Raw genomic sequence first — 26,809 nt, forward strand, 5'->3', positions numbered from 1 at the left:
ACCATTTTTTTAGCATAATGTGAGTTGAGAACACTTAACTCTCCTGATATCATTTACTTTGAGTACAATACCTAAAGAGACCATTATAGACCTTAGAGACTAAGCCCAATGTAAGTTATTAAAATTGGAAACATTTTGGAAAATTCTTTTAAGGATACCTTAAAGAGTACATTTTTTTCAGTTGTCTTAGGTGCTACCTATAAAATAGAAGTGCATGCAGTTCCCATGGTTTCTGATATATAGGAAGCTATATTAATTCCTGGAAGCCATCTGGGAACTTAATCTGGGGACTCTAAGAAATGACTTCAGTTTAATTTTCTAGAACTCATTCCACCACCAACAACAAGAAATCTTGTTTTTAGAGAAAATAGATCCACAAGCTGGGAAACAGATGCATGGTACCCCTAGGAGAGATGGAGAAGACCCCACCCATCCTGTCAGAAAGCACAGGAGTTGGGCTATTTAGTAATCAGTGGACCTTTATGTTACAAAGAAGTCACTTTGATGTTTTATCTAACTTGGATTCTGCTTGACCTATTTAAATCTTGCATATTCTAGTTTTGGGGGCCTTATTTACACTGATACCAGATAGTCACTATTCGGCAAAACTTAGGTTCACTTACAGATCAGAGGAGTTTAACATTCAGCTGCCACTGATAAACTCCTCTTGCTTGGCTGACATCACTCAGAAAAGGCAAGAAGAAAGCATTGCTGTTTGTGGTCCAGTTATTATAAGCCAGGCAGTGTGTGTGAGTGTTTCACCTGCAGTATTCCACCTCTTCCTCACAGCAACCAGACAAAGAATTTCAGGCACTTTGAGGTTAGGTATTTTGCATAAGGTCACACTACCTGAGAAGTTCGGATGCATTCAACCCATTGCTATCTGATTCCAAATTGCAGGATTGATAATAAGTGGGCTTTACTCTAGTTAGTTCCAAATAAAAACACTTTAATATTGAGTTGAATGAATTTAAAATTACTCTTTTATACATAGCGACTTCATGTTAGGTCTTAACGTTTTCGAGGATCAAAGTCTGTCAGTCTGCTTTTTTTTTTTTTTTTTTAAATCTTGACCATATGTGATATTTCCTATTTCTCATAGTCCCTTTCCCTCTTATCCATGTGGGTGTCTATATCCTGCCACTAAACTTTGAGACCTTTCTGCGGAGGACCCATAACAAACTCCAGAGACAGTCAGTATCCTTGATATATCACTTTATACTGCACAAGTATTTCCTATCCCCTCACTCCCAACTCAGTGTTCCCAAGCAGGGCTATTTGGGTTTCTTTGTTTATTTATTTATTTATTTATTTATTATTATTTTTTTTTAATTTTATTTTTAATTTTTTAAAATTTACATCCAATGGGGCGCCTGGGTGGCGCAGTCGGTTAAGCGTCCGACTTCAGCCAGGTCACGATCTCGCGGTCCGTGAGTTCGAGCCCCGCGTCAGGCTCTGGGCTGATGGCTCAGAGCCTGGAGCCTGTTTCTGATCCTGCGTCTCCCTCTCTCTCTGCCCCTCCCCCGTTCATGCTCTGTCTCTCTCTGTCCCAAAAATAAATAAACGTTGAAAAAAAAAATTTAAAAAAAAAATTTACATCCAAATTAGTTAGCATATAGTGCAACAATGATTTCAGGAGTAGATTCCTTAGTGCCCCTTACCCATTTAGCCCATCCCCCCTCCCACAACCCCTCCAGTAACCCTCAGTTTGTTCTCCATATTTGTGAGTCTCTTCTGTTTTGTCCCCCTCCCTGTTTTTATATTATTTTTGTTTCCCTTCTCTTACGTTCACCTGTTTTGTCTCTTAAAGTTCTCATATGAGTGAAGTCATGTGATTTTTGTCTTTCTCTGACTAATTTCACTTAGCGTAATACCCTCCAGTTCTATCCACTCAGTTGCAGATAGCAAGATTTCACTCTTTTTGATTGCCAAGTAATACTCCATTGTATGTATATACACCACATCTTCTTTGCCCATTCATCCATCGATGGACATTTGGGCTCTTCCATACTTTGGCTATTGTTGATAGTGCTGCTATAAACATGGGGGTGCATGTGTCCCTTTGAAACAGCACACCTGTATCCCTTGGATAAATGCCTAGTAGTGCAATTGCTGGGTCGTAGGGTACTGCTATTTTTAGTTTTTTGAGGAACCTCCATACTGTTTTCCAGAGTGGCTGCACCAGCTTGCATTGCCACCAACAATGCAAAAGAGACCCTCTTTCTCCGCATCCTCGCCAACATCTGTTGTTGCCTGAGTTGTTAATGTTGGCCATTCAGACAGGTATAAGGTGGTATCTCATTGTGGTTTTGATTTGTATTTCCCTGATGATGAGTGATGTTGAGCATTTTTTCATGTGTCGGTTGACCATCTGGATGTCTTCTTTGGAGAAGTGTCTATTCATGTCTTTTGCCCTTTTCTTCACTGGATTATTTGTTTTTTGGGTGTGGAGTTTGATAATTTCTTTATAGATTTTGGATACTAACCCTTTATCTGATATGTCATTTGCAAATATCTTCTCCCATTCCATTGGTTGCCTTTTAGTTTTGCTGATTGTTTCCTTCTCCATGCAGGAGCTTTTTATTTTGATGAGGTCCCAGTAGATCATTTTTGCTTTTGTTTCTCTTGCCTCTGGAGATGTGTTGAGGAAGAATTTGCTGCAGGCAAGATCAAAGAGATTTTTGCCTGTTTTCTCCTCGAGGATTTTGATGGCTTCCTGTCTTACATTGAGGTCTTTCATCCATTTTGAGTTTATTTTTGTGTCTGGTGTAAGAAAGTGGTCCAGGTTCATTCTTCTGCACGTTGCTGTCCAGTTTTCCCATCACCACTTGCTGAAGAGACTGTCTTTATTCCATTGGATATTCTTTCCTGCTTTGTCAAAGATTAGTTAGCCATATGTTTGTGGGTCCATTTCTGAGTTCTCTCTTCTGTTCCACTGATCTGAGTGTCTGTTCTTGTGCCAGTACCATACTGTCTTGATGGTTACAGCTTTGTAGTATAGCTTGAAGTCTGGGATTGTGATGCCTCTTGCTTTGGTTTTCTTTTTCAAGATCGTTTTTGGCTATTTGGGGTCTTTTCTGGTTCCATACAAATTTTAGGATTATTTGTTCTAGCTCTGTGAAGAATGCTGGTGTTATTTTGATAGGGATTGCCTTGAATATGTAGATTGATTTGGGTAGTATCGACATTTTAACAATATTTTTTCTTCCTATCCAGGAGCATGGAATCTTTTTCCATTTTTTGGTGTCGTCTTCAATTTCTTTCATCAGCTTTCTATAGTTTTCAGGGTATAGATTTTTCACCTCTTTGGTTAGATTTATTCCTAGGTATTTTATGTTTTTTTGTGCAACTGTAAATGGGATTGATTCCTTGATTTCTCTTTCTGTCACTTCATTGTTGGTGTATAGGAATGCAACCGATTTCTGTGCATTGATTTTATATCCTGCAACTTTGCTGAATTCATGAATCAGTCTAGCAGTTTTTTTTGTGGAATCTTTTGAGTTTTCTATATAGAATATAACATCATCTGCAAAGAGTGAAAGGCTGACCTCCTCCCAAGCAGGGCTATTTGTATCATTTACCCATTTGAAGGACTATCGTTTAATTACACAATAGAATTATCCATTGAGTTATAGATTTCAATTAGAAATCTCATATTTTTAGGATATCTACAATCCAGAGAATACAATCTCTAGAAACATATGGGATATATAGAGACACATGGGATATTACCTATTACTTTTGTTTATTCAACATGCATCAGGAAGCAACCTACTGTATGTCAGGTACTAGGTTAGATGCTTGGGTTCTTAGTACATGAAATAGGTGGTAGTCTTTACTCTTGGAGAAGTCAGCCAAGTGAATAGAAAGATAGTGAATACATGTGTTATAATATTGTCAGGGGCTGGAGAAGCAACCATAATGTACTCACAACCCCATTCCCTAATTCATGTTTTTTATTCTGTACTGGCAGATGTTAAAATTTACCATGAGTCACCTTCTAGGCTAACTGATATTTTTGTTTAGTGCTAAGTCCTATCCACATTAGTGAAGGAGTGGCTTGATGCAAATTTTGTTCCCAGCAAAGTGACTTCTACAATCTGAAGGGAAATTTTTCCTAGTTCTCACGGAATTTTGTTCTTCTCAAAATTGTCATATGGCCAAGAATAGATGGTTATTTTGTCTGTTGGTTGAGGCAAACAGACTTCTATCTGATTAAATATGATCTCTGGGTTCTTTATAAGTCAAGGAGAATCACAGCCTCTTTGGGAAAGGCCTCAGGAAGATACAAAAGAAAATCTTGCAACTGTGGTAACTCAGTTCCAGGAAGCTGCAGAGGGTCATAGTCTGGCTTCATGCTCTCTGGTCTTACATATCCACTCAGTAGACTCTGGCCAGGGAGCATCCCAAACATAACAGGTGAGTTGTGAGAATAAACTCCACAATTTTATTGCTGAGAAATTTAGACAAGCCAGTCTCCAAGGGGTATGTCCAATCACTCCCTGTGTCTCATCTCTAGGCTTTTATCTGCCTCCATAAAGACACTGATACCCTGAGAAGACTTCTTGGCCAACAGGTAGTATTTGGTAATTCAATTTACTTGAAGTGTGTATCTTGACTGATCTTGACTTTGTCACTCATCTTAACTTTGCAACATAACAATATGCACAATATATTGTTAAGGAAATGCCTAGACTCATCTATCACTCATTTTGTTTTGCATTTTATCCCTTAATTTCTGCATAATTAATAAAAAATAATTTAACATTATTTCCAGATAAGCAATAAAAGAGGTTATTATTGAAATAATTAACTAAAAATGAAATATACTCTTTTGTATTAATATGGTTTTGTAGGCTCCTTGGATCAGATAACAATAGGCAATCATCGCATACCATCTTCATAATTTCCCCATATCTAAGAACTCTTCTCTGTATTATTTATTTGATATTTGATTTAAATCTTTACTTAAGTAAACATCATGCTTTGGGAAGAAAGAGAGAAGGTAGGAAGAATTATGGCCTCATGGAGACTGGCAGGGCAGAGTGGAAATGCTAAAACCAGACAGAGAGAAGAGGGACTAAGCAGGTAATAATGACCCCAAGGGCTAAGAACAAGAGTGGGCAGGAATATGGTAAGGATGGGGAAGGAGGCAGGTATTGGCAGAACCTTGGCAACATGAATTCCCGCAATTCCATGAATTGAGAAAGAAAGACTAGATCCAGAGGTATGAATGGAATTTGGAGGGTAGGTGGTTAGGAGGTTTGGGGATTGATTTGGAAGAACTGGGGTAGTAGACTGAAGTTTGACTGACGCTGTGAACACCTGAGGAATGAGTGTTTAATGCTGGGAGAAGAGTGAAAAGAAGGTATTGATGGAAGTTGAGGAAATAGAAGCTAGTGGAAGCATCAGGATGGGAACCGAGTCAGTACCCTAAGGTTGGGTTGAAGAAAGAGGACCTGAGAGTGGAGTGTGAGAGCAGAGAACTGGGGAGCAGGGAGGTACCAGGAAGGCTAAGGAAGAGGATGCAGAAGGGTACAGAGTGAGTGCAAAGGGCAAGGTTGCACTAAGAAGGAACAGAAGCCAGAGTGTCTGTTGAAATGGGGAGGAGGCAGTTGTTTACCCTGGAGAAATGGACACAAGGATTAAATGTCCACCATTACAGTATGGTCTCCTGAGACTGCAGTGGTCCAGGTCAACGTCCATTGAGTTAAGAGGACATGTGCATGTACCACCCAAAGCTACTTTCAAAGAGTAGTTTGTGGTACAGGTGCCTCTGTGTGTGTGTGTGTGTGTGTGTGTGTGAAATGAATCATGTAGAGATGAAAAATATGACATCTGAAATGAAAAATACCCTGTGTGGGATTAAGAGGGAAAGATAAACTTGGAGTTAATTGCAATAGAAATCCAAACTGAAAAGCACAAAAAAGAAAACAGACTGAAAATATTAAAAGTCTCAAAGACCTGTGTAACAACATTAAAAAAAAAAAAAAGCCTAACATACATGTAATTGGAGTTGCAGGTGGAAAAAAAAGTGGGAGATGCAGAAAAAATATTTGAGGAAATGATAGCTGAACATATTCTAAATTTGAGGAAAATACAAAGCCACAGATCTATGAAGCTTAATAAACTCCAAACAAAGTAAGTAAAAAGAAATCGACACTGAAGCACATCAATCAAACTGTCAAAAGTAAGTGATCAAGAAAAAAGCTACAACGCAACCAGAGGAAAAAAGATACTTTACCTATGGAGGAACAAAGAACCACAGCTGACTTCAAGTTTCTCATCAGTAACTAAACAAGGCAGAAAACAATGGAGCGACATCTTTAAAGTGCTGAGAGAGAAAAACAAAACTAGGTCTACTCAGTAAAACATTCTGCAAAAATGAAGGCAAAATATCAGACAAACAAAATCTGAGAAAATCTATTGTTAGCACATCTGCAATATAATCAATATGAAAGGAAATTCTTTTGGCAGCAGAAAGTGATATCAAATAAGAAGTTGGATATACATAAAGGAATAAGGAACACTAGGATTGATAAATATGTGAGTAAATGTAAAAGATATTTTTCCTCATTTCCACCTCTTTATAATTGACTATTTGAAGACAAATAATGTGTTGTGGAGGTTATAACATATGTAGAAGTAACATGTAACAAATCAAAACCACACTGAGATACCACCTCACGCCAGTCAGAGTGGTTAAAATGAACAAATCAGGAGACTATAGATGCTGGAGAGGATGTGGAGAAACGGGAACCCTCTTGCACTGTTGCTGGGAATGCAAACTGTGCAGCCACTCTGGAAAACAGTGTGGAGGTTCCTCAAAAAATTAAAAATAGATCTACCCTATGACCCAGCAATAGCACTGCTAGGAATTTACCCAAGGGATACAGGAGTGCTGATGCATAGGGGCACTTGTACCCCAATGTTTATAGCAGTACTTTCAACAATAGCCAAATTATGGAAAGAGCCAAAATATCCATCAACTGATGAATGGATAAAGAAATTGTGGTTTATATACACAACAGAATACTATGTGGCAATGAGAAAGAATGAAATATGGCCTTTTGTAGCAATGTGGATGGAACTGGAGAGTGTTATGCTAAATGAAATAAGTCAGGCAGAGAAAGAGGTATACCATATTTTTTCACTCATATGTGGATCCTGGGAAACTTAACAGAAGACCAGCAGGGAGGGGAAGGGGGGAAAAACAGTTACGGAGAGGGAAGGAGGCAAATCGTAAGAGACTCTTAAATACTGAGAACAAACTGAGGGTTGATGGGGGGTGGGGGGGACAGGTGAAAGTGGGTGATTGGCATTGAGGAGGGCACCTGTTGGGATGAGCACTGGGTCTTGTATGGAGACCAATTTGACAATAAATTATACATAAAAAAATAAAAGTAAATAAACTTAAAAAAATGCCCCCAAAAACCCCACTCCCATGTATGGCAACAATTACACCACATGGGAGGAAGAAGATGGAACCATAGTATAATAAGACTCTTACACACCCGTGTTAAATGGTAGTATAATATTTGACCATGATAAGTTAAAGATGTACAATGTAAGCCCTAGAGCAACCACTAGAACAAAAGGCAAATAGTTATAGCAACTAAGCCAATAATGTATGAATGGAACCACAAAATATATTCAATTAATCCAAAAGAAGGCAAAAAAATGAGAGAAAAATAGAACAAAGAAGAGAGGAGATTAGTAGAAAATAAGTATCAGTATGGCAGGTTTACCCAGCTATATGGATACAGTGTAAATGGTATTCAGTGTAAATGGATTCAGTGTAAATGGTATAATGGTATATATAATGGTAAGTGGTATAAACACTATAATTACAATGTAGAGATTGTCTGATTGGATAAAAAAGCAAGACTCAACCATTTGCCACCCACAAGAAATCCAAGTTAGGTATAAAGACACACAGGTTAAAAGTAAAAGGATGAAAAATGACAATACCACACAAACACTAGTCAAAAGAAAAGTCGATTGGCTATATTAATAATAGGCAAAGTAGATTTAAGAACAAGCAATCTTATCAGAGGAAAAGAGGACATTTCAAAATGATAAAGAGATTGATTCATCAAGAGATCATGCAACCACAAATGTGTATTCGCTCAATATCACAGCTGCAAATTATATGATGCAAAAACTGATAGAATAGAAAGGAAAAATAAATGAATCCTCAATTATAGTTGGAAACTTCAACAATCCTCTCTTGGTTATTGGTGAAACAAGAAGACAGAAAATCAACAAGGACTTAGAAGACATGAACAACTCTATGAAGCAAATTGACCTAATTAATATTTCAAATAAATATGGAGTATTCATAAATAAGGACCATAAAATGGGCCAAAACCAAGTCTCAAACTTAAAAGGATTGAAAGTATGTGAAATATATTCTTTAATTACAACTGAATTAAATTAGAAATACAGAAAAAGGGGCACCTAGGTGGCTCAGTCAGTTAGGCAGCTAACTTAGGCATCTCATGGTTCATGAGTTTGAGCCCTGCTTTGGGCTCACTGCTGTCAGTGCAGAGCCTGCTTTCGATCTTCTGTCCCTGTCTCTCTCAAAAATAAAGAAACATTAAAAAAAAAATAACAGATATGTGAAAATCCCTAAATATTTGGAAATTAAAGAACTTCTAAAGAACCCACACATCAGAAAACAAAGTGTAAGTGAATTTAGAAAATATTTGGAACTCAGAAAGCAAGCCACAAAATAACGGAAAATATTTGGAAAATATATATCTGATTAAGAGCATTAGTGCAGAATATATAAAGAACATTCACAGTTCAATAAGAAGTCAAACAGTCCTTCCCACTAAAGTTTGAACCCTTTGCCAAAGAAGATATACAAATGGCAGTTAGGGGTGCCTGGGTGGCTCAGTTGGTTAGGTGTCTGACTCTTGATTTTGGCTCCAGTCATGATCTCATGGTTTGTGAGTTTGATCCCCACATCAGGCTCTGCAGTAATAACATGGAACCTGCTTGGGATTCTCGCTCTCTCTCTCTCTCTCTCTCAAAAACAAATAAGTAAACATTTTTTAAATGGCAATTAAATACATGAAAAGCTATTCAAAATTAATATTGGGGAAACACAAATAAAAACCACAGTGAGACTCTTGGCCTGCTGCTCTCTGGCTCCTGCTCTCTCCTTCTCTCTTCTGGGGCCCTGCCATCATGGGTCCCTGATCCCACTAGCTGCTCTCCACCCTCTTGCTGCTTCTCTCCAGGGTCCACACTGCACACCACAACACACTTGCCAACTTCACTTAGCCCCTGAACTGCTGGACACCTGGGTCTTCCAGGTGGGCCCTGATGGTTCCCTGCATGATGTCAGTTGCTTGGTTATGGGACCACCAGAAGGAAAAAGTAGTGGTGCACTTGAGAGTTTGGACATAGCATGGCTATGCTGGCCATTTCACCGTTTACAATCAAGGCTTTGAGATGGCGTTAAATGACTACAAGTGATTTGCCTTTTTTTTTTTAATTTTAGTTTAGAGAGAGAGAGAACATGAGTGGGGGAGTGGAATAGAGGGGGAGAGAGAGAGAGAGAGAGGGAGAGAGAGAGAGAGAGAGAGAGAGAGAGAATCCCAAGCAGGCTCCATGCTCAGCTGGAACCCCACATAGGGCTCAATCCCATGACCCTGGGATCATGACCTGAGCTGAAATCAAGAGGGACGCTCAACCAACTGAGCCAATCAGGTGCCCCGGTTTGCCTTTTTATAGTTATTGAATAGAGCATCTGTTGAGGGGCTCTTTTATTTTTATTTTTACTTTTATTTTTATTTTTATTTTTTATTTTTATTTTTATTTTTGGAAGGTCTCTTTTTAAAAGACAGGCAAAAATAGACTTTGGGACTAAGAGAGAGGGCAGCACACAGCCATGGACCTGCCTACCTCTAAGAGCTAGACAAGGCCTCTAGCAGGCCTTTATATTCACGTTTTAATGCTGAAGAGTCCTGGTGACCAACCTCCAAGGCAGCTGCCCTCCTGAACATTTCCTTGGAAAGCAGCAACGGCCATTTTGAAATGGGAACAACCAGAGACTACACAGGAAAAAGAAAGAAAAACCTGGAAGTCCTAGGTGGCTTACCATTCAGCCTTTGAATAAAAGGAACAATATGCATCAAGTTTTTCTCTTTGGGATATTCAGTTGAAATGATTTTTCCAAACTGATTAAGATTTGAATTTTGTGTTTTATTTTGTTCATAGTGCAAATTTTATTCCCAGTTAAATTATCTTCCCTTGTGCCTTCTTTCTCTAATTACCTTGAGGAGTCCCAACCCCTACTGTAAGGAGAAAATAATGCTTCAGGATATCTTGAGATGCACAGATATGTTATTGGTGGAGGGGGGATGGTTCTGTAGAGGACACATCCAGGGGAACAGGCTTCCTGACATAAGTCAAACTGCTAAAGGGTATCTTTACAGGTCATAGGCCTGCAGTACCCTGGCCAGAAAGATGGGATGATTAGTATATTTTTGTTTCTTTGTTTTTTTTATTAGGTACAGCTTTGTGCTCAGAACTCGACATACTTTCCTTACAAAAATCCTATGAAGTAGATATTACTGGCTTAATTTTACAGATAGAGAAAATTAGTCTCTTACAAATGCTTAAGATCACACAGCATCTAATTGTAAAATGACAAGAGCTAGTCTTTCAAGCCTAAGGACCTCCCTGGGGCTAAAGAGTGAAAGAAAAGCCATTTCACAAAGAAGTAATGGTACTTGGAGTGACATTTCAGTGGATTTTCTGGTGAATCCCAGTTCTTAAGCATCATGGATGTTAGTTTAATGGGATGGAATATGCATTGCGTTGGCTCCTGTTGAAATTTTAGGAGAATTGGCTTAAAGCTTATGTTTCCTTACCAAATTAGGCTACTCCCTTTCTTTCCTAAACCAGGGTCCTTTGTTCAAGACAAAAACTTACCTTCTTTCCTTTTGTAGTCCTCCAAATTGGAAGGAAAGCTTTGTAAATTTCAAATTCAGTACAAAATAAGTACCCTTGCCAAGTTGACTGTTCTCAATTACACTGTTGTTCACACTGATTGCTTTCTTTTGGTTCCTTCCTACTAAACAATGTACTAGTTTCCTACCCAGTTGTCACAACTGATTAATATCAGCCTTGGTAAACTGAGAAGCTGTGGGGCTGCACCCAGGCCAGATTTTCTGGGAGGGCTTCTCTCCTGTAATTTTCCTTGAATGGAAGAATCTCTAGGTACCAGATTTTTGTCGTTATTTTATTGGTTCAGATACTTTTGTGTGACATCTGAGAGGCACTGGTCTGCTATTCTGGGAAAGTCATGACTTACAAAGGTGAAGTAGCAGTATACCTCATTACTTCCACCTGGATACTTTCTTCCATCCTACCCCTGGACTTGATAATTCATCACTCAGGATCTTGATGCCACTTCTGTTGAAACCCTCCCCAGCTCTCTCCATTACTAGGAGACATGCCATTGTTTTGGTTTGCACTGTGCTTTGCAGTCACCTCTGCTCAGGTAGTACTCTACTAACTGTTGTAATGGAGTGATCTGACAGCGTGTCTTCATCCGCTTCCAGACTGAAAAGTTGTACATCTCCCTGTGTATCTTCAGAACCTAATTACATAGAACTTTATGAGTGTTTGGGAAATTGACCACACTTCTCTTGTCTTTTCAAAGACTTTCCACAAGTAACATCAGCTTACAAAGAATTAATTCTATAGGATTCTAGAAGCACAAATCAGGATTGATGCTGTGTTTATATTTTTGGTTCTTTGCTCTAAAAAATACCAGGTTCCCTATCTCCAGAGTTCTAAAAGATTGTGTATTTTCAAACTGATTTTCAGGATGTAAATACTGACAAAACAGCTAGTATGTATAAGAATGTTGTTAATATGGAGTTTAAAATCACCTCTATGGAAGTCTTTTTTTTTTCTTCTTATTTCTCTGAGCAACTTTGCATGTAAATGTTTCGATTATGGAAAAGAAGTCTTGGTGGGTACAAAATTGCAGATATTTTGTGTTAGGAGGCACCATAATACAGCACTGCTTAGGCATTCTCTGTCGTAATTGCTTATTTGTCTTCCCCTCAGGTCTTTAAGCTCTATGAGGGTGGGGATCAACTTTGTATTACTAACCATTTTACTCCCTATGTATAGCATGGTACGTGATAAATAATAGGCCTTCAATAAATATTTGTAGACAGAAAACCCCACAATGAAATACCACTATACACATACCCACACACTAATGCCTAAACTTTAAATATGGACAATACCAAGTGTAGGCAAGGATATAGCGTAACTACAACATTTACCCATTGCTGGGGGCAATACAAAATGGTTCACACTCTTCGAAAAATTATTTGGAAATTTTGTATAAAGATAAATACAGCTTTATCATATGACTACATGATACCATTTGACCCAGAAGTCTTATTTGTAGTATTTACTCAGAAGAAATTGAAACATATGTCAAACAAGGATTTGTATTCAAATGTTCATAGCAGCTTTATTTGTAGTTGCCCCAAACTGAAAATAACCCAAATGTCCATCGATTGGCAAATAAGCAAATTGTGGTGTACCCATATGATGGAATATCACTCAACAATAAAAAGAAATAGCTTACCGGGGCACCTGGATGAATCACCCTGTTAGAGTTAAGCATTGGACTCTTGGTTTTGGCAGGGGGTCGTGATCTCACGGTTCGTGAGTTGGAACCCCGCATCGGTCTCTGTGCTGACAGCACAGAGCCTGCCTGGGATTCTCTCTCTCTCCCTCTCTCTCTGCCCCTCCTCTGCTCTGTCTCTCAAAATAAATAAAAACTCAAAAAGATTTTTAAAAAGTAATAACTTACTGATACATGCAACAACATAATGAATTTCCAATGCATTATGGTAAATTCAAAAATTCATCCTCAAAAGACAACTACTATATGATTTAATTTATATGAAATTTTAGAAGAGGCAAAACTCTCATGAAAGAAAGGAGATCAGTGGGGTTCCCAGGAGCCAGGAACTATGGGGGCAAAGAGGTCAACGGTGAAGATGCACAGAGAAATTTCTTGGGATGATGAAAATGTTCAATATTACAATTTTGGTGATGATAATACCACTGAATACATGTTTAAAAACATGTATCTAATAGTATACACAATTAGTGAATTTTGTTATGTATATTAAACTTTCATAAAGCTGATTTTTTAAAAAATTTTTTTTAACGTTTATTTGTTTTTGAGACAGAGAGAAACAGAGCATGAACAGGGGAGGGGCAGAGACAGAGGGAGACACAGAATCTGAAACAGGCTCCAGACTCCGAGCCGTCAGCACAGAGCCCGATGTGGGGCTTGAACTCACGGACCGTGAGATCATGACCTGAGCCGAAGTCGGACGCTTAACCGACCAAGCCACCCAGGCGCCCCCATAAAGCTGATTTTTAAAAAATCATTTATAATTACCCCATCTAGGAAGAAACCCTGCAAATGCTCCCATTTTAGCATCTCATTTAAGTCTAGTAGCAGCATAGAGATCTGGAGTCTAGCTTCCTGGGGTAAATCCTGGTCAACCAGCTGGTAGCTGCTGGTTTTAGGCAAATTGCTTATTAATCCTAATATTTTTTTATCTACAAAGTATAGATAAAAATTGTACCCAGACACTTAAGGTCTTATTGAGGAATCAGTAGAATACTTAGCATAGTTCCTGAGACAAAGGAAGTACTCCAAATGTTAGTTATTTTTCATCCCTATAAAAATGAGACCACAGGACACATATGGTTCTGCATTTCCCATGCAGATCCTAAAGCATTTATTCTAAATTGTAGGATGTACCAACTTCATTATGTCTTATTTCCTCAGTGTGTGTGTGTGTGTGTGTGTGTGTGTGTGTGATGTGTGAATTATACCTTATTGACTCCTTGTGGATTTTAAAGTATATTTAGTTTATGATGGGTAGAACTTCTTTTATTGTAGCTTTTAAATTTTTAATCTTATGAAAACCTGCTAAAAGTTAAAATTCTTTTACTCGATTCTTTTTTTTTTTTCCCTCTTTCACCCTGTGGAGTATGTTTATTGACTACAGATGTTAAGCACTTCACTAAGGAATGGAAAGCAGCAAGATAGAATATGTACTTCACCTGAGTGGTTGCATAGAAACCAGCCATGTCTCTGAACCTTTAAGAACTCAAGTGGAAAGTACACGTAGAAATTTAAAGGACAGAATTGTAACATACAGTTTGAATTGGAATGACTGCAAGATTGTTTCAGGATTTTAAGACTTCTGTCTAAAAGAAGTTAATAAAAAGCATATTGTGGTAAGTCCCTTATAATTATGATTTTGAACAAACCACTTTAAATTATGCTATCGCATGAACTGATAAGGAAAAAATGAATAGAAAGGTAACAGCCTTGCTGAAGCTCAGAGCCCAGGACAACAGCCTAAGGCAGTCGTGGGGGTGAAACTATGCTTGCCCCTGCAACCAAACCCCCAGAAAGAATTAGCTCAGAGACAGAACAGGAAAGAGTTTGTTTTCTAGTGATTTCAATATGCTACAGGAAATAGCCAAGATTGGAGCTGGAGACCATGAATGTAAGAGAAACCCAGAGAAATACCTCAGGGTTGTTGTTGTTGCTTTTGTTGTTGATCTTGGGCTTGGTCCTGGCATTGTTTTTGGAAGGTAATTAGGCTGCTTCTAAATTCAAGTGAAAAAGTAAGCAGCAAGAATATTTAGGGAAATTCCAACAGTACCTATGAGGATGGGCCTTTTCACTATATGCCATTAAAACCTGAAACAGGAGTCCTGGGCGTGAGTAGACGCAAGAATCAGTGGCACAGAATAGAAATTAAGAATAAAATGAGGGTGCTTGGGGTGGCTCAGTCGGTTAGGCGTAGGACTCTTGATTTCAGCTCAGGTCATGATCTCACAGTTTGTGGGTTCAAGCCCCGTGTTGGGCTCTGCTTTGGTGGCACAGAGCCTGCTTGGGATTCTCTCTCTCTCTCTCTCTCTCTCTCTCCCCCTCTCTCTCTGCCCTTCCTCCCCCTCAAAATAATAAATAAACCTAAAAAAATTAAATGAAAGAATAAAATGTAAAAGTATAGGGAAAACTTAAGAATACTGTCTCAAACGACAGAATATTTGATACTGAATCTTCTTAATGTCATTTATTCATTTAGCTTAGGTCAAAGATGGCACTTTGAAGTAGCGAAAAAAAATGACTTATTCAATTAATTAATGGCTTGGAGACAAGTGGGTAGTCATTGCCAAGTTATCAACTCTTATAGCACATCAAAAGATGTTCCAGGTGGATCAAATGTTGAAAAGTAAAAATGAAACTGCAAATGTATTAGAAGAAGCCACTTGAGAATGTTCAAATAAATCAGATTGAGGATGGCCATCAACATTTGATGCAAAACCCAGAAGAAAAAAGCATGAATAAACATGACACTGGGGCACCTGGGTGGCTCAGTCAGTTGAGCGTCCAACTCTTGATTTTGGCTCAGGTCATGATCCCAGAGTTGCGGCATCAAGCCCCAGGTGGGGCTCCACGCTGAGCATGGAGTCTGCTTAAGAATCTCTCTCTCTCCCTCTGCCCCTGCCCCCACCCTCTGCTCACAATCTCTCTCTCTAAAATATTAAACAAACAAACACAGTGCACCCAACTTCTAAAAAAAATTTTTTTAATCTGCTAGGCCAAAAATCGGAAGAAGGCCAAAAGACAAACCACAAACCAAAGAAAATTATTTGCACTTCCTATCACAGACAAAGGGCAAATATTTCTGCTATATATAAAGGACTTCTAGGAAGCAGTAAGAAATAGATCAACAACCCTATAGAAAAATAGATCAAAAATATAAATAGTAAATAGAAAAGAATCAAATGTCAGTTAAACCTATGGAAAAATGTTCCAATCGCTCAAAATAGGAGCATGCAAATTAAAGCTACATTGTCTACCTATCAGACTGGCAAAGATAACAAGATTATAAACTGCCATGGGGCGCCTGGGTGGCTTGGTCAGTTGAGCGTCTGACTTCAGCTCAGGTCATGATCTCACGGTCCGTGAGTTCGAGCCCTGCGTCAGGCTCTGTGCTGACAGCTCAGAGCCTGGAGCCTGTTTCAGATTCTGTGTCTCCCTCTCTCTCTGCACCTCCCCTGTTCATGCTCTGTCTCTCTCTGTCTCAAAAATAAATAAACGTTAAAAAAAATTAAAAAAAATAAAATAAAATAAAATAAACTGCCTTGATGAAAGTGTGAGCAAACATTCTCATACATTGCTGGAAGGAATGTAAATTGGTACAAGTTCTATATAATTCAATTTGGCAGTACTATTAAAATTAAAAAGCATATACTCTTTGATCCAGTAATTGCACTTCTAGGGGTTGATCCTACAGATATTCACACATATGTAAAATAAGCATGGACCAGATTATCATTACAGTATTATCAGTATAAATAAAAGACTAGAATCAATCTAAAATAACTGGTTGGGTGAATTATGTAAATTATGATATATCTTTCCAACAATGTAATGCCAATGAAATAATAAGCTTCTGTAAGAAAAAAGTATGTGCTGGTAAAAAAATTCCAAGGTCTCCAAAATATATTTGCTGGATAAATGAATACATCATTTAATGAAAAGGTGCCAATGATATGCATAGTATAATCTAGTTATACATTCATGTATTCATCGAATACACTTGAGCATCTGCTATGTGTCAGGCATCACACTAGACACTTGGGATATGTCCATAAAATAGATGAAGATCTTAACTGTAGTGGAGCTTGCATTCTGTTAAAGGAGACAATCAGTAAATAACAAACATGAACATTATATAGTATATCAGACAATGGTAGGTTTTATGGGTGAAAGAGTAAAGCAAGTCATGGGAGATCCAGAGGGCTGGGGGTGAAGAAGAAGATAATGTGTACCACTAAAAATACCTTGGTCAGTCAGCTGTAGCAATTTCTTACTTGACATATCCCCAAAGGCAAGGGAATTAAAAGCAAAAATGAACTACTGGGACCTTATGAAGATAAAAAGCTTCTGCACAGCAAATGAAACAACCAACAAAACTAAAAGGCAACCAACGGAATGGGAAAAGATATTCGCAAATGACATATCGGACAAAGGGCTAGTATCCAAAATCTATAAAGAGCTCACCAAACTCCACACCCGAAAAACAAATAACCCAGTGAAGAAATGGGCAGAGAACATGAATAGACACTTCTCTAAAAAAGACATCCGGATGGCCAACAGGCACATGAAAAGATGCTCAACGTCGCTCCTCATCAGGGAAACACAAATCAAAACCACACTCAGATATCACCTCACACCAGTCAGAGTGGCCAAAATGAACAAATTGGGAGACTATAGATGCTGGAGAGGATGTGGAGAAACAGGAATCCTCTTGCACTGTTGGTGGGAATGCAAACTGGTGCAGCCACTCTGGAAAACAGTGTGGAGGTTCCTCAAAAAATTAAAAATAGACCTACCCTATGACCCAGCAATAGCACTGCTAGGAATTTACCCAAGGGATACAGGAGTGCTGATGCATAGGGGTACTTGTACCCCAATATTTATAGCAGCACTCTCAACAATAGCCAAATTGTGGAAAGAGCCTAAATGTCCATCAACTGATGAATGGATAAAGAAATTGTAGTTTATATACACAATGGAGTACTACGTGGCAATGAGAAAGAATGAAATATGGCCTTTTGTAGCAACATGGATGGAACTGGAGAGTGTATGCTAAGTGAAATAAGCCATACAGAGAAAGGCAGATACCATATGTTTTCACTCTTATGTGGATCCTGAGAAACTTAACAGAAACCCATGGGGGAGGGGAAGGAAAAAAAAAAGAGGTTATAGTGGAAGAGAGCCAAAGCATAAGAGACTCTTAAAAACTGAGAACAAACTGAGGGTTGATGGGGGGTGGGAGGGAGGGGAGGGTGGGTGATGGGTATTGAGGAGGGCACCTTTTGCGATGAGCACTGGGTGTTGTATGGAAACCAATTTGACAATAAACTTCATATATTGAAAAAAAATAAAAATAAAAATACCTTGGTCAGGTTGAGCCTCTTTTTTTTTTTAATGTTTATTAATTTATGTTGAGAGAAAGAGCAAGAATGGGGGAGGGGCAGAGAGAGGGGGAGAGAGAGAATCCCAAGCAGTCATCACATTCAGCCAGGCTCAACTCGAGGTTTGATCTCACCATCATGAAATCATGACCTGAGTTGAAAATGACCTAAGTTGAAATCAAGAGTTGGAGGGTTAACCAACTGAACCACCAAAGCACCCCTCAGGTTGGGCCTTCTAAGGCAAGAGTTGAACAAAGCCTTGATGGAATTTGTTTCCATCAAGTTTCTGAGAGAGGAGTTCCCAGCATGGGGGCTAGAGTAAAGGACCCGAGGGTGGGGATGTGTCTGCTGGTGTGGGAGCAGCAGAGAGGTGGGCCAGGCTGAGTTGAGGGATCTGGAAAGAGCAGTAGGAAGAAAGTGAGGAAGACAGTGGGAGACAGATCAAGGCAGGGCCATGTCAGGATGGTGACTTTTATTCTGAGGAATGAGGAGCCCTGTAGGGATCTGAGGCACTGAGTGACATTGTATGACCTCGAATTTAAAGGCCTTCATCCTGTGCTTTGTGGAGAATAGGCTGTGGGAGACAGCAATGGAAGCAGAGAGAGCCCTGGGAGGCCAGGGGAGGCAGGGACTTTCAGAAGACAGGCTGGTGTCCGTCACCTGGGTGACAAGAGAGGGGTGGTGAGCAGTGATCAGATTCTGGAAATGTTTTCATAGTAGCCAACAGGCTTTTCTGATAGACTAGACGTGGCATGTAAACAGGAGGGTCAAGGATGACTGAGCAACCTGAAGGCTGGGGGTGCCATGGACTGAAAGGGAAGTCGCTGATGGAACCTGTTTGGAGGAAAGATCGGGAATTCAGATTTTGAAAATGTTGACTCGGAAATATTTATTAGACATCCAAATGTCTGTCTAATCAATGTCATCTGTAGATGGTATTTAGAGACATGAATATGTTACTATTTGTATAAACAGAGAAAAAAAGGATATATATCCATTTGCTTGTATATGTATATAATATCTCTTTTCCAGACATATGCACAAAAGCTGGTCATTTTGGTTGCTTATTTAGGAGAGAAGTGAGTGTCTGGGGATCAAGAGTTGAATGGAGTCTTAGTTTTCATTGCATGTCACTTTAAACCTTTAATTTTGAACCATGTGAATATATCACATTAAGAAAATAATAACTATAACTCACATTATAAAACTGCTACATAACTGTTCCTGGAAGTTTTTTTCTTGTTGCTAATTTTTTGTTTGTTTTTAATTTTTTTAATGTTTATTTATTTTTGACAGAGAGAGAGAGACAGCATGAGTGGGGGAAGAGCAGAGAGAGAGAGGGAGAAGCAGAATCCAACGCAGGCTCCAGGCTCTGAGCTGTCAGCACAGAGCCTGACATGGGGCTCGAACTCACAGACCGCGAGATCATGACCTGAGCCGAAGTCGGACGCTCAACAGACTGAGCCACCCAGGCGCCCCTCTTGTTGCTAATTTTTTTAATGCTGAGAAAAGGATAAATTAGTTTCATGGAGGGCGCCTGGGTGGCTCAGTCTGTTGAGGGTCCAACTCTTGATTTTGGCTCCAGTCATGATCTCACAGTTCACAAGATTGAGTCCCAAGTTGGGCTCTGTGCTAACAGTGCGGAGCCTGCTTGGGATTCTCCCTCTCTCCCTCTCTGTCTGCCCCTCCCCTACTCGCACTCTCTCTGTTTCTCTCAAAATAAATAAATAAACTTAAAAAAATTAGTTTCATGGATTTCAAAGATATTTATTGAACATCTACTATATATAAGATACTAAAATTAAAAAAAATTATCAAGATGTGGTCTCTTCTTTAACACAATAATGTGTTAAATTTGAATGCAAATCTGTCTTCTGAAACTAATTAGTAGCAAAAGTTACACCTTATTAGGATTAACAAGCAGCTAATTTTATAAAGCCCAGCTTCTGTGCTTTTTGAATACAATAGAGTAAGTAGTTATCTATCGTAAGGCTATTCTGACTCTTGGAAAAAATTCAGAATTATTTTATGATCTAAAACTAAATGAAATAGCTGGAGATTAAAGTGATCAGACATAGAAAAATATATATATACCTGATTCATTCTTCTAATTCTTGCTCAATACTTTCTGGTTCCTGTGTGTTTGTTTTGTTTTATTTTAATACAGAAAAGTACAGAGAATCATATAAGAAGCACCTATATAGTCCACTACTCAGAATGAACAAATGTCAACATTTGGTCATTGTCTTAATCAGCTCAAGGTGCTATAACAAAATGCCACAGACTGGTAACTTAAACAACAAACATTTATTTCTCACAGTCATGAAGCCGGGAAATCCAGAATCAAGGCACCAGCAGATCCAGAGTGATGACAGTCTTGCAGATGACAGTCTGGTTCATTGTGTCCTCACACAGCAGGGAGCAGAGGGAGAAAGCAAAGTCAAGTCTGTGTGTGTGTTTAATAAGGGCACCAGTTGCATCCACAAGGGCTCCATCCTCATGACCCCACTACCTGCCAAAGGCCCCAGCCCCTAACATCACCTCACTGGGGATTAGAATCTCAACATATGAATTTGGAGAAACACATTCAGTCCATAGCATGGTCATGTTTACTTTATATATTCTAATAACACACATAAAATAGCACAGATAAAATGTAGGTCTTCTGTTCTCTTTTCAGTTCCATTTTCTTCCCTCCTTAGAGATGGTCACTCTCCTGAGTGCACACCCTCCCAGTCTTCATTTTACTATACTTTTGTACTCAGAAATAAGAGATAAACTTTAAATAGATGCTCTTATTTTGAATACATTATTCTGACGCTTGCCTTTTTCACCTCACATTATGTTTTTGAGATCTATCCATGTTGATACGTGTCACCATTTTATTATCTAGAGAGAGGTAAAATCATAGCAATTTTTTAAAAGTTTATTTCATTTATTTTGAAAGAGAGAATGAGCAAGTGGGGGATAGGAGCAGAGGGAGCCTTGCAATCCTCCATCGACTTCATTGCTAAAACAGTAAGTGATGATATGGAGCACCTAGAAGGAATCGTTTAATGTTTTAACTCTCTGGCAAATTGCCTAAGATGAGTTTCTGAATTGCTTCAAATATATGGTTTTCGCCCCAAATGCCCCTCACTCTGTGATAAAACATAAACATGCACTTAGCTATTTACTTGTGCCAGGAGCTAGGCAAGAGTTGAGAGAGGGTCAGTTTTTGGGAGTCTGCAAATGAAGAGGAGAAAAAAGATCTCTGGCATGGCTTTTAATCAATAACCAATCCATCAGCTCTTATTCACAAACTGTGTTTCTAAAGAGTTAACCTATGATTCATCCCTTCAGGGAGACCTCGAACTCAACTTGTGGAATAGTATGAATACTTACCCCTCTTTCATCTCAAAGGATGGCATTAGGGTCCATTTGAGGGTCACTAGGAGTGCCATTGGGGACACAGGTTTCTGCAGAGGGAGAAGGTGATTGAGAAGACAGAAAAAGTGACAATGCTATTCTCCTCCATCATGGACACATCTGTACATATTCCTCCCCCCACCCCCATAATCCCAGGGCCAAGCCACCTCCCTTGCACCTCTCTGGTCCCTATTTTACCTACACTCAATTTTGTATTTCATTTATTTCTATTTAAACAAAAAAGCCCTGGGGCTCCTGGCTGGCTCAGTCAGTAGAGCATACAACGCTTGATCTCAGGGTAGTGAGTTCAAGCCACATGTTGGGTATAGAGCTTACTTAAAAAAACAAAACAAAACAAACAAACAAAAAACACCATAAACATAAAAAGCTTTATGACAGAAAAAAAGGGATTGTTTATAAAAAGTCATGAGGAGGGGCACCTGGCTGGTTCAGTCTAAGCGTCTGACCTCGGCTCAGATCATGATCTCATGGCTCCTGAGTTTGAGCCCCATGTGGGGCTCTGTGCTGACAGCTCAGAGCCTGGAGCCTGCTTAGGATTCTGTGTCCCCTCTCTCTCTGCCCCTCCCTCCCTCACACTCTGTCTCTCTCTCAAAAAAAAATTTTTTTAATTAATTAATTTAATTTAATTTATTTAAGAATAGGTTATATAAACCTTTAGAAGGAAACATGAAAAAGTCTGGGTGAAAATAAAGTTAAAACAAAAAATCTGGGTGTGGGGGGAAATTGCTGAACTTGAAAAGGGTAAAAAACAGTAGCTTTTAGAGGAAATGGCTTTTGATTTTACCCAAATTAATTCCTTATGTTGCTAAGAAATCTGAGCTGAAAATATACTGCATTCTCTTCCTGAGTAAGTGATATCCATCTCCCAAAGGACCATCTGTGGTCATTATGATGTCACCTTGGCAGAAACTTAAGGACATTAGTGGATCAGATGTCTTGAGTCTTAGTAAAACACCATTAACATTTTAAAATAAATGATTACATAACGGATTCCTACTTTCTTTGCAGAGGGGGCACTTCCAAAATATATCATCAAACATATTCTCTTTCAATTACAAATGGATTCAGATGTAATTTTTTCCACCATGTCAATGTCACACTTTATGACCCATCGCAGAAAAATAAATAAAATGGAGTGTTTTCTGGATTACTGGAATCTAAAAGTAAAGCCAGCCTTGAGGTCATGTTATCGTTTTGTAAAACCTAAAGCCGTCCTAAAGGTTAGCATCAGATTCAGAGTCATGTTTGCCTAGTCCTTATGTGATTGTAGTGTTTGAATAAGTGCCTATGGCAGATGTTTTTCATTTTTCCCAGAACTATGATTTTAGGTAGAAAAACACCTAGCAGTGGCATATCAAACATCATGTCAAAAATGCTAAGGTAAAATCTGGTACTCGATAAGGAAGGTGATTTGACTCCAAAATGTAATGAAAACCCTTAAAAATTGAATTGTTTTCATATCTTGTATAGAGAATTTAGGCTGGAGATGGTAGGTTTGGTCATTCATTAAGCGTTTGTGGAAAACCTATTATGTGCAATCATTGTGCTAAATTTGCAGGAATTAGAGATATATCAGACAGTAGTGGGAGATGATGGGTTTATAAATAATAATAATAACAACACAATGCCAGAGTGCTCCAGGGAAAGCATCAACAACGGGATGTAGGAGTTGTGAGAAATATAATGGTTTAGTCGTGATCAGGGCCTTGAAGGACTAGTTGAATCTCAATTGGCAGATTTGGTAAAAAGAAGTTAGGGTAATCTAAGCAGAGAGAAATTTATGAGGAAAGGCACAGTCAGGGAAATGTAAACAAAATGGTACATAAAGAGGGGTCAAGAGGAATGAAGCTGGAAAGAGAGGTCACAAGTAATCATGGAGGCCCTCCAATACCATGCTACAGAATTAGGAATTTGCTAGTTAAGTCAACACATGATCATGAACATCTTCAAAATGGATCAGAGAAAGATATCCACAGTAAGATCAGGAAATAAGGAGCTAAATCAACCAGGTGATACTCCAGATTCATGACTCAGGAAGCTCTTCAGTTAAGAGGAACTTTTCTATTTAGGAAGTAAAAAATAGGTAAAAGCTCTTTGCTGTCATTATTTGTTTTTGTAATTTGGAACATTGCTTTCTAATGGGGTGAGAAGACCTAAGGATTAACAAATTAAATCATGGAAAAGAGCTTTGCAAACAATAAAGTCTTTTATTTATTTATTTACCAGTTAAATTCCAGTATTGTCAACATCTAGTGTTATATTAGTTTTAGGTGTACAATATAGTGACTCAAAAATTCTATACATTACTCAGTGCTCATCATGATAAGTGTAATAGAGTCCTATTTATTTCTTTCATCTCAAGTAACATGAAACAATCATTTACATGAGTGGAAGAATAATATAACATTAAGGATATGGAAGAGAAGTATTTTATTGCATAAAAACTAATAATACTCTTGAGGATAAAGTAAGAGAGGAGGAGAAAGGACGGTGCGCAGGGAGGGAGATGGAGGAAGGGAACAGGGAAGACAGGAGCAAAAAGGAAGATGGGGAAGAAAGGAAGGCACATGGATACAAGTAGACCAGGTCCACAGAGAGAGACACGGGGTGGGTAGTGCTTAGGCACACAGCAGGCAAGAACTTCAGAACATCCCTCATTTGTTCACTTTCTCCCGACAACTTCTCTTCTTCCATCGCTGGCCCTGTCTCCAAGGTTCTGAGCTGGGCATTTCTCGCTCTTCTCCAAATCAGGAGAACCTAGGGGTTATATTTAGGTCATAGTTCACATGATAAGACTCTCAACAGCCTATGAACAGATAGCAATCTTAGGAATTGCCTACTTTTCAAAAGGCTCCATACATGTATAATTTTACTGCAAAGACATTTCACTTCTCGAAGCACCTTCATATCTACCATCTCCTTTGAGCTTCCAGTTATGTAGAACAAGCATTCTTACTCTCACTGTGCAGATAGAAGAGGAGAAATGGTTGTAAGGTCTTCCTGAGTAAGTGATATCCATTTACCAAAAGACCATCTGTGGCCATTATGATGTCACACTGGTAGAAACGAGGATATGAGAGGATCAGATGTCTGGAGAGTGAGTAGAAACTATCTCAAGTCTTGATAAAAAGCAATAACATTTTAAAATCAATGATTATATAACCTATCCCTGTTTTTTCTTTGGGGGAAAGTACAGTTTATATAGTGTAAAGGGTATTAGGATAAGTCAAAAGATCTGAATTTTAATAGTAATAATGATATTATTAGCTAATAAAAATAGCTACATTTAGTAAACGTTTATGCCAGACACTGTGCTAAACCCCTTATGTGTTATTTCCATTCCCCTCTACTGCAACTGTATGAGGTCAGCACTGTTTTTTGGTAAGTAATAGAGCTAAGGTGTAGGGAACTTAAGTAATTTTGCCAAGTGTTTTAGCTCAGGTTCTATATCACTCAAACTATTTATAACCTCTTTGGGTCTCTTATTTCCTTACAAATTACATTTGTAATTTCTAAGACGACTTGAAAAAGAATGAAGATATAGTTTGTTCATCAAAGGAAGACAGTCTGATACACAATGTCAGGGGTTGCTAAACTTTTTCTGTAAAGAACCAGATACGAAACATTTCCAGCTTTTCAGGCCATACCAGCTCTGTCACAACTCCTCAGCTCTGCTGATGTGGAGCAGAAGCTGTCATGACAACACCCAGGACAAGGATGGCTGGGTTCCAATCCAAGTTTATTATGGACCCTGACATCTGAATTTGGTGTAACTGTCACATGTCACAAAGTATTACTGTTCTTTGTTTTTTTCAAGTAGTTAACAATATAACAATTATTCTTAGTTTACAAGCCATACACAAACAGGCAAGGTGATTAATTTGGCCTGCAGGCCAGATTTACAGAACTTCACTTTGTGCAAAGATGTCACAGATATCTACGTGCACAGAAAAGTTTTCCTAGAAAACAGTTGCATCTACAAAACCGACATGATTGATAACATTATTTCTAAACGATCAGGAAGGAAATATTTTTCGAGTAGAAGAAACTATTTCATCTATTCTTAACAATAACCACTGCCTCTGCAGTGCCTTATACTTGTGATATGTGCCATGTTAGAAGGCATTGCTGGAGGGGCGCCTGAGTGGCTCGGTCGGTTAAGCGGCTGACTCTTGGTTTAGACTCAGGTCATGATCTCACCACTTGAGAGATCAAGTCCCAAGGTAGGCTCTGCACTGACAGCTTGGAGCCTGCTTGGGATTCTCTCTTTCTCCCTCTCTTTCTCTCTGCCCCTCGCATGTGCACATATACTCTCTCTCAAATTAAATAAATAATTTTTTTTTAAAGAAAGAATTGCTGGAACACATAAGAGCCTATATATCCTGGGATTGATGGGGTGGATTCACTAGAAGCTAAGACCAAATTGATCCCAAAACAAGCCCCAGAAAAAGGCTTCTAGGTAAAGAAAGCATTGTTGCTAAATTCAGAAAGAGTTGGTTTTTTTTAAAATAAAAGCATTAAACAGGCATTTAATTAAATTAATGGATAGCTTTTTGAGCATCTCTAATTATGAGTCTCATTCTCCTCAAGGTAGTCAGGCTCCTGGCAGCAGCAGACAAACAGGTTTGGAGGCAGTGTCAGTAGAAGTGATCGTGAATATACTGTCCTCAATGACTTTATCTCCATACATAGTCTCCTTGATGATCTCCCAGTCATTAGCACCTCAGATTACAGTATCTGGAAACAAAAATGCCCATCAGCACCCTCTAATCCATGCCCATGCAGGCTCCTGTGCACATGCACATGTTTTGGGAGATGAGCTCTTGGCTGGAGTTCATTCATTGTATTGGCTTCATTAATCTCTTGGGCATTCTGGTATGAGAATTCTTTTCATCTTTTGATACCCTGGCCAACGGCATTGGTTTGTGGCCATCTACTACTGTACCTGTAAATATATTATAAAGGCATGAGATTTAGGATGTCCTATTAGCCTTAAAAACAGGTCTCATTCCTGGAGGGAGTGGCTAACGGGAAGGTATCTCCCCAAGAAAGCGTTCAATGCCAGGGTCTGTCATCTGTGGAAGAAGCAGGAAACAGGAATCTGAATTCTGTCTCATCCCACAGAAGGGTCTTATTTTTCCTGGACCAAGCCCTCTAACGGCCTCATGACTTTGAAGAGGAAGGGTGCCAGGTGAGTGCTCTTGTGGGGTAAACACAAGAATGGAGCCTCAGCAGGAAGGAAGGTCAAGCGTACATTTTGTTCAAGCAGGCCACATCTTTTTTATTTTTTTAAGTTTATTTATTTATTTTG

The 26,809-nt window shown here is 38.8% G+C and overlaps 2 long non-coding RNA genes across 2 annotated transcripts; both read right to left on the reverse strand.

The window, feature by feature from the left end:
* Window positions 1-20,981: 20,981 nt before the first annotated feature.
* On the reverse strand, window positions 20,982-21,575 carry LOC122489738. The gene is made up of 2 exons (XR_006298986.1): window positions 21,454-21,575; window positions 20,982-21,294 (listed from the first exon to the last, which is right to left on the reverse strand). It is a non-coding gene; the product is annotated as an uncharacterized LOC122489738 (long non-coding RNA).
* Window positions 21,576-23,821: 2,246 nt separating this feature from the next.
* Window positions 23,822-24,516, reverse strand: LOC122489739. Its single transcript, XR_006298987.1, has 2 exons — window positions 24,339-24,516; window positions 23,822-24,255 (listed from the first exon to the last, which is right to left on the reverse strand). It is a non-coding gene; the product is annotated as an uncharacterized LOC122489739 (long non-coding RNA).
* Window positions 24,517-26,809: the final 2,293 nt, after the last annotated feature.

Source organism: Prionailurus bengalensis, chromosome B2 (genome assembly GCF_016509475.1).
Source record: "Prionailurus bengalensis isolate Pbe53 chromosome B2, Fcat_Pben_1.1_paternal_pri, whole genome shotgun sequence".
Taxonomy (NCBI): Eukaryota; Metazoa; Chordata; class Mammalia; order Carnivora; family Felidae; genus Prionailurus; species Prionailurus bengalensis.